The sequence below is a fragment of the Heteronotia binoei genome, chromosome 15 (genome assembly GCF_032191835.1).
Source record: "Heteronotia binoei isolate CCM8104 ecotype False Entrance Well chromosome 15, APGP_CSIRO_Hbin_v1, whole genome shotgun sequence".
Classification (NCBI taxonomy): Eukaryota; Metazoa; Chordata; class Lepidosauria; order Squamata; family Gekkonidae; genus Heteronotia; species Heteronotia binoei.
This window is the reverse complement of record NC_083237.1, coordinates 64398675-64412381: the sequence shown is the minus strand read 5'-3', so window position 1 is coordinate 64412381 and position 13707 is coordinate 64398675. Positions and strand designations below refer to the sequence as shown.

The window sequence follows — 13707 nt, the reverse complement described above, 5'->3', positions numbered from 1 at the left end:
GTACACACAAGCCTGGCCCAACATGGCCCAGCCCAACAAGGTCTCTCTTACGTCAGATTCAGCCCTCATAACAAATGAGTTCGAGTTTAGTAGATACCCTTGCTGTGTGTCACCAATGCCTTCTGCTAGCTAAAGTCCAATTCGTTTTAGTTCAAGATTCACATCGAAACCCAGTTTGGCTCTTTTCAGTGCACTGAAGGAATTTTAATCCCAGAGCGGGTGTCCTTCAATCTCTCTGAAACCACCTTCCCATGGAGGGAGAATCTCACTTCCTGGGGACTTCTGAGGATAGGATGACCATAATGTCTGAAAGCCAGCCAGGGACACCTTGGGGGGGAAGGGGGGAGGCAGGGGCACGCGCCGCCGGAAACAGGAAGTGACGTCACTTCCGGTGATGTCATGCCACCGCCGGAAAACAGGAAGTGACACCACTTTCTGTGACATCATTTCCCCGCGTCACCTGCCGGAAACGGGAAGTGATAACACTTCCTGTGACATCACTTCCCCCAAATGACGTCATTTCCCCCAAATGCCACTGCCGAAACAGGAAGTGACTTCACAGCACTTCCTGTGACGTCCCCAAAAATCCCCCAAATATCACCGCCGGAAACAATTTTGTTCTCAAATCCTGTATATACTTCATCAGTATATGGGATAAGGCACTTCTCAACTGTGCTGCATAATGCAGCCTATTTATTTTGTCCTGTTTGCTCTGTTGGCTCTATCTGCGCCACCTTCATCACTTTCGGGGTGTGGATCCCCCAGTGGGGTGGTCTCCCCGACTCCCATCCGCCGGCTGTTTCTGATAGCCCTGCGCCCCCTCTTTCATTTGATATGTGTCCCCGTGCGGATGCCACCCTCCCCGCGCGAGATGCCGCAAAATGAGCCCCCTTGAGGCTTATGGCGCAGGGCTCGGGGGAAGTGAGCTAGACTGCTGTTCTTTTGAGGGGTTATAGAGTGTTTCGAGCCCGTCCCTGTGGCATCGGTCCCATCATTGTGGGACCCAGGGGGCCGGCGCAGCAGCCCGCCGAAGCAGCCTGTCACTAATAACACAGGTCGAGATGCAGGACAGGAACCTGGAAGTGACCGACAGGCTGCTTCAGCGGGCCGCTGCGCCGGCCCCTGGGCCCTACAACGATGGGACCGATGCCATAAGAACATAAGAGAAGCTCTGTTGGATCAGGCCAGTGGCCCATCCAGTCCAACACTCTGCGTCACATAAGAACATAAGAGAAGCCCTGTTGGATCAGGCCAGTGGCCCATCCAGTCCAACACTCTGCGTCACATAAGAACATAAGAGAAGCCCTGTTGGATCAGGCCAGTGGCCCATCCAGTCCAACACTCTGTGTCACATAAGAACATAAGAGAAGCCCTGTTGGATCAGGCCAGTGGCCCATCCAGTCCAACACTCTGTGTCACATAAGAACATAAGAGAAGCCCTGTTGGATCAGGCCAGTGGCCCATCCAGTCCAACACTCTGCGTCACATAAGAACATAAGAGAAGCCCTGTTGGATCAGGCCAGTGGCCCATCCAGTCCAACACTCTGTGTCACATAAGAACATAAGAGAAGCCCTGTTGGATCAGGCCAGTGGCCCATCCAGTCCAACACTCTGTGTCACATAAGAACATAAGAGAAGCCCTGTTGGATCAGGCCAGTGGCCCATCCAGTCCAACACTCTGCGTCACATAAGAACATAACAGAACCCCTGTTGGATCAGGCCAGTGGCCCATCCAGTCCAACACTCTGCGTCACATAAGAACATAACAGAAGCCCTGTTGGATCAGGCCAGTGGCCCATCCAGTCCAACACTCTGTGTCACATAAGAACATAAGGAGGGAGGGAGCGAGGGAAGAAAGGAAGGGAGGGAAGGGAGGGAGGGAGGGAGGAGGGAGGGAGGGAAGGAAGGGAAGGAAGGAAGAGAGGAGGGAGGGAAGGAAGGGAGGAGGGAGGGAGGGAAGGAAGGGAGGAGGGAGGGAAGGAAGAAAGGAAGGAAGAAAGGAAGGGAGGGGGGAGGGAAGGAAGGAAGACCGCCCCCTCCCGCCAGCCCCCCCCGCTTTCGGCCCCCACCCTCCCTGCTTACCTTCTTCCAGGGCGGGTGACGGCCTCTCCTCCCGGCGGCTGGTGCTGCTGGCGAGGCTGGCGGAGGCCGGGGGGGGCCTCCGCTGGTCTCTGGAAGACCTCCAGCGACCAGCGCCGGCCTCTCCGCAGCCTCTGGAAGGCCTTCCGGGACCTCTGGAAGGCCTTCCGGGACCAGCACCGGCTGCTGTGCGGCCTCTCCGCGGCCTCCGCTGGTCGCTGGAGGCCCTCCAGTGTCTCTGGAGGGCCTCCAGCGACCAGCGGAGGCCGCGGAGAGGCCTTTGCTGGTCGGCGCTGGTCCCGGAAGGCCCTGCAGAGTCTCTGGAAGACCTTCCGGGACCAGCGCCGGCTGCTCCGCGGCCTCTCTGCGGTCTCCGCTGGTCGCTGGAGGCCCTCCAGTGTCTCTGGAGGGCCTCCAGCGACCAGCGGAGGCCGCGGAGAGGCCTTCGCTGGTCGGTGCTGGTCCCGGAAGGCCCTCCAGAGTCTCTGGAAGGCCTTCCGGGACCAGCGCCGGCTGCTCCGCGGCCTCTCCGCGGCCTCCGCTGGTCGCTGGAGACCCTCCAGAGTCTCTGGAGGGCCTCCAGCGACCAGCGGATGCCGCGGAGAGGCCTTCGCTGGTTGGCACTGGTCCCGGAAGGCCCTCCAGAGTCTCTGGAAGGCCTTCCGGGACCAGCGCCGGCTGCTCCGCGGCCTCTCCCCGGCCTCCGCTGGTCGCTGGAGGCCCTCCAGAGTCTCTGGAGGGCTTCCAGCGACCAGCGGAGGCCGCGGAGAGGCCTCCGCCACCAGGCCCCGCGCGCGGGCGGGGAAGGCGGCGAGTGAGGGAGCGTCCCTGCGCGTGTGCAGAGGCCCTTCGCACGCGCAGGGACGCTCCCTCACTCACCGCCTTCCCCGCCGGCGCCCGCGGCCCACCGCCTCCGGGGCTGGCTAAACCGGGACCTCTAAATGGTCCCGGTATAGCCAGCCCGGGAGGTGGGAATAGGGGGCCAGAACCGGGACATTCCCGGGCGCCTGGGACGGTCTGGCCACCCTATCTGAGGAAGCATTGTTCCACAGGGCAACTGAGAGACTCCGCTTCTACCGAAACCTGATTGAAGCAAGATGCAGAAGGGCGAAAAGAAGTTACACATATGATATTGCACGTATCTGGCCTATTAATTAAACCAGAATTGCAGGATTGTCACACATGCTTGTGCTGCCTTTCTCTGGCATGCTTCCGTAGCACCCGACAGCAGGAAGATCTAGGCCAAGGCCAAAGGAGACGGTTGTGGCATGAATGCGTGCAGCGCGGCATGGATGAGGAACTGCCAACATTGCTTTTCAACCAGGCCTTAATTGCAATGGAGAGACCAGGCTTGCTAAACAAGAGGATGTTTTAAAAAGCCCCCAGCAGCTCCTTTATGGTGGGCATAATGGCACAGGCCGTGCGCTCTCTTTGCATGCTAGGTAGGCTTGCTGGATTCTCATGAGTTCCAAATGCAGCCTTAGTTTGGTGTAGCCAAATGCAGCCAGTTTGGTATAGCGGTTAAGTGCATGGACTCTTATCTGGGAGAACCGGGTTTGATTCCCCATTCCTCCACTTGCACCTGCTGGCATGGCCTTGGGTCAGCCATAGCTCTGGCAGAGGTTGTCCTTGAAAGGGCAGCTGCTGTGAGAGCCCTCTCCAGCCCCACCCACCTCACAGGGTGTCTGTTGTGGGGGAGGAAGGGAAAGGAGATTGTGAGCCGCTCTGAGACTCTTCGGAGTGGAGGGTGGGATATAAATCCAATATCTTCATCTACCTCACAGGGTGTCTGTTGTGGGGGAGGAAGGTAAAGGAGATTGTGAGCCGCTCTGAGACTCTTCGGAGTGGAGGGCGGGATATAAATCCAATATCTTCATCTACCTCACAGGGTGTCTGTTGTGGGGGAGGAAGGTAAAGGAGATTGTGAGCCTCTCTGAGACTCTTCGGAGTGGAGGGCGGGATATAAATCCAATATCTTCATCTACCTCAGAGTGTCTGTTGTGGGGGAGGAAGGAAAAGGAGATTGTGAGCCGCTCTGAGACTCTTCGGAGTGGAGGGCGGGATATAAATCCAATATCTTCATCTACCTCACAGAGTGTCTGTTGTGGGGGAGGAAGGGAAAGGAGATTGTGAGCCGCTCTGAGACTCTTCGGAGTGGAGGGCAGGATATAAATCCAATATCTTCATCTACCTCACAGGGTGTCTGTTATGGGGGTGGAAGGTAAAGGAGATTGTGAGCCACTCTTGAGACTCTTCGGAGTGGAGGGCGGGATATAAATCCATTATCATCTACCTCACAGGGTGTCTGTTGTGGGGGAGGAAGGGAAAGGAGATTGTGAGCCGCTCTGAGACTCTTCGGAGTGGAAGGCGGGATATAAATCCAATATCTTCATCTACCTCACAGGGTGTCTGTTGTGGGGGAGGAAGGGAAAGGAGATTGTGAGCTGCTCTGAGACTCTTCAGAGTGGAGGGCGGGATATAAATCCAATATCTTCATCTACCTCACAGGGTGTCTGTTGTGGGGGAGGAAGGGAAAGGAGATTGTGAGCCGCTCTGAGACTCTTCAGAGTGGAGGGCGGGATATAAATCTAATATCTTCATCTACCTCACAGGGTGTCTGTTGTGGGGGAGGAAGGGAAAGGAGATTGTGAGCCGCTCTGAGACTCTTCGGAGTGGAGGGCGGGATATAGTAAATCCAATATCTTCATCTACCTCACAGGGTGTCTGTTGTGGGGGAGGAAGGGAAAGGAGATTGTGAGCCGCTCTGAGACTCTTCAGAGTGGAGGGCGGGATATAAATCTAATATCTTCATCTACCTCACAGGGTGTCTGTTGTGGGGGAGGAAGGGAAAGGAGATTGTGAGCCGCTCTGAGACTCTTCGGAGTGGAGGGCGGGATATAAATCCAATCTCTTCATCTACCTCACAGGGTGTCTGTTGTGGGGGAGGAAGGGAAAGGAGATTGTGAGCCGCTCTGAGACTCTTCGGAGTGGAGGGCGGGATATAGTAAATCCAATCTCTTCATCTACCTCACAGGGTGTCTTTTGTGGGGGAGGAAGGTAAAGGAGATTGTGAGCCGCTCTGAGACTCTTCGGAGTGGAGGGCGGGATATAGTAAATCCAATATCATCATCTTCTTCATCACTAAAGCTCTTGTTGCAAAAAACACATGAAGAGCAGCACGGAGAGCAGGCAAAAGGGGAATAGTGCCTGGTAAGGGAACAGAAAGGAGTAATTCCCCACTAAGGCTCTGCTGAAGCAAAGGAGGGAAGCAAAAGAAAGAAGGGTGGGTAGAGCGTCGCCTCCTGTCACGTTTCAGGATGAACGTTCAAAACAAATCGAATTTTACTCCCATGGGAACTGGTAGAAAAGCACTTTCCATCTACTGAACACCCAGGAACAGGGCCTCCATCCACCCAAAGGACAGGCCACTGCTGTGTCACTTAACTGGGACAGTACTGCCCAGCGAACCCTCTGACCAAAGGCAGAAGTGAAGGCAAAGGTGTCTAACTTTAGTATCTCTTCTGGTGACAGCATGAGGTCACCCCCACTCCCGCCACAAGCCTCTTCTGTTAGGGAGCCCTGAATGGCTGATTCCAATCTCCTGTCTCCCAGAATTATCTGCTGGGAAGCAGGGGCATTGGGTTAACTATTCATTTTTACTCAGTCCGGCCCTTAGGAAATCCTAGATGGCAAATTCCACATCCATTCATGCCTGGCAAACATTACAGAATATTACAGAAGAAAAAGCCTTCAACTGGGGGGACCTGATATTACCATCCAATGAACTCTGAACCACTACTGGAAATAAGAATTGGGGGGTGGGGTGAGGGAGGAATGGAGGAGGAGAGGGTGGTCAAAGGCTACGTACTTCAGAGGGCCAGTTGCTTGGGGTTCACAGTAGGAGAAACTGCACTCTTAGTGGAGCGGTGGTTGGTTTTTCCAAAAATCTGGTTCGCCGTTTGTAGACAGTGGGATGCTGAACTAGATGGGCGCCAAGGTCACAGTATACCGAGGGCCAGCCACGGTGCACATCAGGAAAATTTGGGACTTGCAGGTCAGCAAACCGAAAAGGTGGAGGACCACCAGTATGGAGGCAGAGAGCGCTTGCTGCTAATGAGCACACGGACAACAGTGCTGAGACCCCTTTCATATGACCGTTACGAACTGAACGTTATCTGTTGTTGGCTCAGTTCTAAGGAACATGACACTGGGGCAGGAGTTTCATGCAGCCGATGTCATTCCATTAATGAGCCATCTGTGAAGCACTGTGGCTCAAGCAGCGCCACACTTCCCCCCTGCCCCTTTTCACATGATCTTCCTCAGATTTTTCTTAAAAACATTTTAAGTTGAGCGCTGGACCAATATGGCATTGCAGCGCTATAGCACCACCACTGAGATGCCTCGGAACGCTGAGATGGTGGCTGTTAACAGCTTCTGTAACACCAATCATTGATGCACTGAGAACCTGCTGCCCAATGAGCTACTTCTCTCCTTCTGTATCTATGCAACAACAACGGCAACCTCGACGATGCTAACGCATCTTGCTGGTACTGCTGTAGCACTGAAGTGCTGTATTGGTCTAGTGCAGGGCTGTTTGAAAGGATCCTTGGAGGGACGGTGGCTCAGTGGTAGAAGGTAAGCAGAAGGTCCCAGGTTCAATCCCCGGCATCTCCAACTAAAAGGGTCCAGGCAAGTAGGCGTGAAAAACCTCAGCTCGAGATCCTGGAGAGCCATGAATGGGGCTGTGGCTCAGTGGTAGAGCATCTGCTTGGTAAGCAGAAGGTCCCAGGTTCAGTCCCCGTCATCTCCAACTAAAAGGGTCCAGATAAATAGGTGTGAAAAACCTCAGCTTGAGACCCTGGAGAGCTGCTGCCAGTCTGAGTAGACAATACTGACTTTGATGGACTGAGGGTCTGATTCAGTAGAAGGCAGCTTTAGATGTTCATATGTAAAGTTCATATCTCTGATACCTTGTCTTATTTAGAGGGAGGGACGGTGGCTCAGTGATAGAGCATCTGCTTGGTAAGCAGGAGGTCCCAGGTTCAATCCCCGGCATCTCCAACTAAAAGGGTCCAGGTAAATAGGTGTAAAAAACCTCAGCTTGAGACCCTGGAGAGCCGCTACCAGTCTGAGTAGACAATACTGACTTGAGGGACCCAGGAGGGTCTGATTCAGGATAAGGCAGTTTCATTGGTCTAGCACAGGGCTTGAAAGGATCCTTGGAGGGACGGTGGCTCAGGGGTAGAGCATCTGCTTGGTAAGCAGAAGGTCCCAGGTTCAATCCCCGGCATCTCCAATTAAAAGGGTCCAGGTAAATAGGTGTGAAAAACCTCAGCTGGAGACCCTGGAGAGCCGCTGCCAGTCTGAGTAGACAAGACTGACTTGATGGACCCAGGGTCTGATTCAGCAGAAGGGAGCTTCAGATGTTCATATGTAAAGTTCATATCTCTGGTACCTTGTCTTATTTAGAGGGAGGGACGGTGGCTCAGTGATAGAGCATCTGCTTGGTAAGCAGAAGGTCCCAGGTTCAATCCCCGGCATCTCCAAGTAAAAAGGGTCCAGGCAAATAGGTGTGAAAAACCTCCGCTTGAGACCCTGGAGAGCCGCTGAGTCGTCCGAGTAGACAATACTGACTGTGATGGACCAAGGGTCCAGTATAAGGCAGCTTCATGTGTTCATATGATCCTGAGCTGCTCTGGTTGCACTGATCTCCGGCAACAGCCGTCCTCTAGGACATCGGCTTCTGCAGGAAAACAATGGCTAGCTTTAGAAATCGCACATTCATCAATGAGCTTTGGGGTACAGCACTACTAGCACGGTTTAGGCTAACAGAAGCACCTCGACTGCTCCCCTACCCAACTGAAAAAAAAAAATCACACAAGCCGGGGGGGGAGAACAATGAAAAGGTATGATACACATTTATCATATTTGGCTATACAGAGATTGCAGTACAGCAATATTTATCTATGTGCACAAGCAAAGTCAACGCTGAAAGCCTGGGACTTTAACAAATGCCCCCTCACAGCATCGCTAAGAAGCCCCACCAGGAATGAAAGAAATCCCAGAGAAGAAAGGTGAGAAGACAACCCGCCCAGCGCCCGTGCAGGATGTGGGGAAGCTGGAAGAGACAGCACACGTAAGACGCAACAGGCAGGCATCCTACAGAAAACTGCAACGTCCCTTTGGCTCTAATCAGGTTACGCTGAAATTGTAGCGTCGAGTGTGTTCTTGGGAAGCTGGAAGTTTCAAGGGATAATTTGTCCAAATCTCATTCTGTCAGGGAAGCCGACAGATCTTCCAGCATTGTAACAAAAGGATTCCTACGGGTTAAAGGAACTTGGACAAAACGAGACATTGCAGGAACCTTCTGATGAAGGCCTCTCGTGACTGGACACAGCCACTCCTGAGCCAACTGTGCAAACAGGCTAAAAGCCGGGGGCTCTGGGAGCCAGTTTCAAAGCAAAAGAACCGCATCGCTACTTTCTGGCTCGAAAGGGAACATTTCTTGCATAGATGTCCTTTGGCATTTTTTTTTTTTGAGCCTTCATAAAGCAAGCGGGGGCAGTCCCTCAGAAATGCAGGACTGGATGGACCTCCGGGGAACATGACGGGAATTACTGCAGCCTCCCCGCACTGGGACTGGATTTGCCGTTCTTTAAAACAGGTTGGTTGAAACGTCGGACGTAGGCTAGCTCAAAGATGATGCCTCTTTTATCCCTAGGCTTGCCCGTTTCCCCCGATAGTTGAAGGACTCAGCCCCAGGTCTTCAACGAAGGCCTAGTTCTCACTAATCCGTGCAGGTTCAGCACTTCAGAGTGTAGGTGGAGACTCCTCTCTGAGAAGACGTTCCCTCCGCACAGCAGCAGCACAGCAAAGAAAAGCCTATGCTAGATCTCCCGGGTTTCCCACACACCAGAACTGTCTTGCACGGAGAAGCATCTCACCATCTCAGCCCCTGCCAGCACTCTGAAGGGGGGCAGCTGCCGCACAGGTTTAGGGTCTCAGCACCCAGCACATCTAAGCTACCCATAAAAGACACTGCTGCGCTCTCCTAGGTGCTCACCTGCAAAAAATTCACAACTGACTGCGTTCACTGTTTCCAAGGGTCTGACCTTCCACAGTCTTAAGTGCCAGCACTCCGAAAGGTCAGAGCGCAGCAATCTGAGCTCCTCGTTCTAGGCACGGGTTTAAGGCCCGGCCAGAACGTTCAAGCCAAAACGTTCATACAGACTTGGCCAAGTTGGAACCCGGTGAGGCTGCCGGGTCATTTCCAAGAGCGTGTGCGCAAAGAGGAGACGAAGAGGGGAAGCCTAGAGGGAGACTTCCAAATACAGGCAGCTACTAGCCGGGGTCTCCAATCTGCCTAGCGGAATCGGCAGCAAATGCGTTGATGCTGGAAAAGTACACGTCCATTATATCCCTCGTTCAAACGGGTCAAACCTGTAATGCTGGCTGAGTAATTAGAACTCGGCAACTGGGAAAAAAACACCGAAAGGGAGGTGGTGTTGAACTCTTCCCCCCCCCCACGCCTATTCTTTCCTGCTGCAAAAGTTGCGACCCAACAATGCCAGGTTGCATTCCGCACAGTGCTCATCGGCTGCTGAGTCTGCACACACCATGGCCAACGGGCAACAAAGACTCTGGCCGCATCCTTCGCCTCAGCAGCCTTTAACCATAGGAAAGGAATCCAGAACGTTCTTTTTCAAGGCTAGACAATACGAAGAGTTTATAGAAGTGACTGCTGGCTGCAGCTCCGGTAGGTTCGGAAGAATTACTGGTGCCTTACGTGCTGTTGCCGGAAAACCCCAAAGGAGGAGGGAGAGTGGAGGTGGTGGAGCTGTGGTTTGAAGTGCTGCATGTCCCCCAGACAGCTCCGACGAAGGGATGCTCCACCAGATGTGAATGGCTGTTAGCGGCTGGTGATCCAACCGTTGCCACAACGGATCAATCAGTGCAAGTCCACGGGTGGTCACAGAAAGGATCAGCTCGGCATCTTACAGCACAGCAAAACAAAGATGCAAGTCTTGGAGCCTAGGCGGCAAATCCCCCCCCCCCCCCAGCAGCCTCTGAAATAGCCCTTAGAAAGAAAGCAGAGAAGACTTTGTTTGGGAAAAGGCCTTTGCTCCATGCACAACGCGGAAAACAGCATAAGTCCAGGCCCACCGTCTCCCAGAACCACGTGGCAGCAGAAATGTCTTCTGGGGCATGGGGGGGGGGGGGGGGACATCAGGTCCAGTAGGGTGATGGAACGGACCAGACCGGAGTCTTCCCATTCGCTGTCCCACCCCCTCTGCAAAAAAAGAAATCTGGGACTTTTCCTCCCCGCCACGTCTATTTCAGGTGAACACCAAACATTGTTGTAATATAGAATATATATATATTTTATTATTATTCACCCGTTAACTCCAATATATGTCAATCGTGAGCCAATTTCCAGCAGTTACATTCCCTTGATCGTACTTGTATGAAAAGTGATTAATTGGGGAGGGGGAGTGTTGGGGGGGGGAGGGGAAGAGAGGCCAACTGCTGAGGCTGACGCGCTGCTGCACTCCGAGGCACACGAGACGATCACCAGAAGTGTCAGTGGATGCTTTGCGTGGCCAGGTGGTCGGTGGGTGTGGTCTCCACTACGGAAGGTTCTCACCCCCGAGGGAAGAGGATCCACGAGGACCGATCCTTCCGCTCCGGCCTAGCTCTTCAGTAGCTCTGCCCGCATTTCTCCAGGGACTGCTGATTACTGCAGCACCAAGCCCACCTGTGGAGAGCAGCCGGGACAAAGAAAACCGTTAAGAGCTGCCCCACCTCACTTCCGCCTGATCAGCTCGAGGGTCAAGAGGCCCCCTTCTATTGATTTACTTTTGTCCCTTTGTATCCCGCGCCTCTGCAGAGAGAAACAGAGCGCTCCAGCAGTTACAACCCTGGGCAGAGACGCGGGTGGACAGAATTCATTCTCTCCCAAGCATGCACATCCAACACACAGAAAACAGAATTCCATCGACAAAAGACAACTATTTAGTTTGTCTTTCAGGAATGCAGCGGAGAGCATAACCTGGGAAACAGAGGAGTCTCTGCGCGGAAAATTTGCACAAACTCCGATCTGAAGAAATTGCATGAAGAACACTCCACGTTTTATAGTTAAAAAACACAGGTTGAAGGTGTCAGGCTCCTGAGACTGGGGCGATTAATTCTGAAGGAACCAAGGGAGCTGGAGAGGACCTGGAGGTAATCAGGGCCAACTGGATAGTTGCTTAAATTTAACTCTGTCGTATGCCGTGTTTTTAGATTTAAGAGAAGGCTTTGGAGGATTTTTAAAAAATGGGAAGTGATGTTTTATGTTGTGTACTTTGCCGATTCTAAACACCTATTTTGTAAAAACTGTAAAATCTATATTATTGATGAATTTTGTATTTTGTTGCCATTTGCTTCTGACCAAATGGTCTGTGAGCAAGAAATATATATGATGATGATGATGATATGCTTCTATTTTTGTCGGCATCTGTGCTTCCCAAGTTCTATTCTGTGAACATGAACATATGAAGCTGCCATATACTGAATCAGACCCCTGTTCCATCAAAGTCAGTCTTGTCTACTCATACTGGCAGCGGCTCTCCAGGGTCTCAAGCTGAGGTTTTTCACACCTATTTGCCTGGACCCTTTTTTGGAGATGCCGGGGATTGAACCTGGGACCTTCTGCTTCCCAAGCAGATGCTCTGCCACTGAGCCACCGTCCCTCCCCAATGTGACGTGCCCCGATCTGGATAGCCCAGGCTAGACCTCTCTCTCCACATCCTGGACGCCAAGTAGGGTCAGCTCTGGTCAGTGTCTGGACGGGAGACCACCTGGCAAGCCGAGGGCTGCTGAGCAGAGGCAGGCGAGGACAAACCACCTCTGAGCGTCTCATGCTTTGAAAGCTCGACAGCGGGGCTGGCCGAACTGCAGCTCAGCAGCCGAATGTGGCTCTTCCACACACATTGTGTGGCTCTCGAAGTCCCCACTGCCCTGTTGGTTGACTTGGGGAAGGCATTTCTTTTTTTAAATCGCTTCTCCAGGTGCAATGGAGAATGCGTTTAAAGCTAAAGTTGCTTTCTTTCCACCTTCACCTCCCCACCTCTTTGCCTGCTGCCTTCTTTCCTTCCTGCCTGCTCTCAAACGTCTGATGTTCATGTTTTGCACCTCTCAAACATTTGATATTCTAATTGGCTCTTACATTGAACAAGTTTGGCCACTCCTGCTCTATGGGGTCACTATAAGCAACCCCCCCCAATCCCCCCCCTCTGTGATAGGATGAAAAAGGAGTGATCCTAAGATATCCCTTAGCAGCAAGCCTGTAGATCAATGGAGAGAGGTGCCAGAGATCCACAGTGAAACATTTGGGGATGTGACGTGGGAGCTAATGTAGTGCAGGATTGTCAAGAGACCATCTTGAAGACGAAGATATTGGATTTATATCCCGCCCTCCACTCCGAAGAGTCTCAGAGCGGCTCACAATCTCCTTTCCCTTCTTCCCCCACAACAGACACCCCGTGAGGTGGGTGGGGCTGAGAGGGCTCTCCCAGAAGCTGCCCTTTCAAGGACAACCTCTGCCAGAGCTATGGCTGACCCAAGGCCATTCCAGCAGCTGCAAGTGGAGGAGCAGGGAATCAAACCCGGTTCTCCCAGATAAGAGTCCGCACACTTAACCACTACACCAAACTGGCTCTCTTAACCAGAAAGCTCCTGGCATGGCCCTAGATGAGCCAATACCTGTCACCAAGCTGACCTGTCAAAGAATCAGAGTTAGAAAGGACCTCCAGGGAAAGGACCCCCTGCACAAAGCAGGAAACACAAATACCTCCCCTCCCCACCCCTTCCTGTCCTTCTCCTCATGATCTGCCTAATTCCAGAACCAGCTTTGCTGTCAGAGGGCTATCTAGCTTCTGTTGAAAAACCTCCAAGGAAGGAGAGCCCACCACCTCCCAAGGAAGAAGCCTGTTCCATTGAGGAACTGCTTTAACTGCCAGGAAGTTCTTCCTGATATTTAGCTGAAAACTATTCTGTCGAGTGTTTAGTATGCCAAGAAGTGGGACAGGATAATGACTGAATCTGAAGTCCTTCCCCCTGACAACCTGAAGTCCCGTAAGGACCACATCTTGTTCCCGAAACAATTAGCGAGCACTTTATTCCATATTTTTTCAACTAAGACTAGAAACCTGATTTTGTTCGGCAAACAAAAGCGAAGTTCCTCAGACCTCCCCGGCTGTTGCCAGACCGACTCCAGCAGGCGACGCAACCGACGGCGCAAAACGCAACGGGATTGGGAAGGCTTCCAAACACCTTCTCTCTACACTGACCTTCTCTGGCCCCATGCTGGGGCATTTCCAATTGTAAAGGTAATACTGTAAGTTTCCATCTCCAATCCCGAATTTCAGTTTCTCCAAGAAAGTCTTGTTCTCCATGAGATCCAGTGCATTGAAAACGTCAAAGCCCTTCTGCAGAGACAGAGAAGCAAAAGGAAACTCACAGACGTTTGTTCGCATACTGAGTCACTTTCTAAGTAGTCAAGACAAAACAAGCCACAGATTTTCAGGTTTCAGTTCATAACCGTAATAGCCAGAAGCCAGAAACTTGCATTAAAAAAATGAAATACCC

At 52.5% G+C, this 13707-nt stretch overlaps 1 long non-coding RNA gene across 1 annotated transcript; it reads right to left on the bottom strand.

Annotated features, from left to right (window-relative positions):
• Nucleotides 1–10439: 10439 nt before the first annotated feature.
• LOC132583998 (uncharacterized) lies at nt 10440–13551 on the bottom strand. The gene is made up of 2 exons (XR_009556231.1): nt 13410–13551; nt 10440–10834 (listed from the first exon to the last, which is right to left on the bottom strand). It is a non-coding gene; the product is annotated as an uncharacterized LOC132583998 (long non-coding RNA).
• Between the last annotated feature and the right edge of the window lie 156 nt (nt 13552–13707).